Consider the following 745-nt stretch of genomic DNA (forward strand, 5'->3'; position numbering starts at 1 on the left):
TGTGACTGTTTTGGTTCTTTGTCATTGTAGGCGAAAGAATGGAAAGCATGTCGAAACCTCGGTCCATTGATGATTGCAACATAACCCAACCAGTTCCTGCAAGTAAAGATGAACCTGTTGTGATCCCTGTGGAGAAGACTTCTACCACTATGAAGCAGGCCAGAAGACGACAGCGCATTGACAGTGGGAACAGAAGCCTTACATGCGATCAGTGTGGAAAGGCTTTTACTTGTAATAGCAGTTTAAAAAAACATCAGCTCATGCACACTGGATTTAAACCATTCAGCTGTGATCGGTGTGGAAAGGCTTTCACTCACAATGCCAGCTTAAAAATACATCAGCTTGTCCACACTGGCATTAAACCATTCAGCTGTGATCAGTGTGGAAGGGGTTTCACTCAGAGTAGCGGCTTAAAAAAACATCAGCTCATCCACACTGGATTTAAACCATTCAGCTGTGATCTGTGTGGAATGTCTTTTTCTGACAATGGCAAATTAAAAAGACATCAACTCGTTCACACTGGCATTAAACCATTCAGTTGCGATCAGTGTGGACAGGCTTTCACTCATAATAGCAAGTTAAAAAAACATCAGCTCATCCACACTGGATTAAAAGCATTCAGCTGTGATCAGTGTGGAATGTCTTTTACTGTAAATGGCAATTTAAAACAACATCAGCTCGCTCACACTGGATTTAAACCATTCAGCTGTGATCAATGTGACAGGGCTTTCACTCAGAGTGGCAG

At 42.3% G+C, this 745-nt stretch overlaps 1 long non-coding RNA gene across 1 annotated transcript in view; it reads left to right on the plus strand.

Annotated features, from left to right (window-relative positions):
• The window catches only part of LOC102307124, a 5,862-nt gene extending 5,117 nt beyond the window's left edge, over window positions 1-745 (plus strand). The window contains exon 3 of the long non-coding RNA XR_317891.3: window positions 31-745. This is a non-coding gene — a long non-coding RNA (uncharacterized LOC102307124). The remainder of the gene's footprint in view (window positions 1-30) is intronic.

The sequence above is a fragment of the Haplochromis burtoni genome, unplaced genomic scaffold (assembly GCF_018398535.1).
Source record: "Haplochromis burtoni strain Fernald_Lab_line unplaced genomic scaffold, NCSU_Asbu1 Contig_1423, whole genome shotgun sequence".
Taxonomy (NCBI): domain Eukaryota; kingdom Metazoa; phylum Chordata; class Actinopteri; order Cichliformes; family Cichlidae; genus Haplochromis; species Haplochromis burtoni.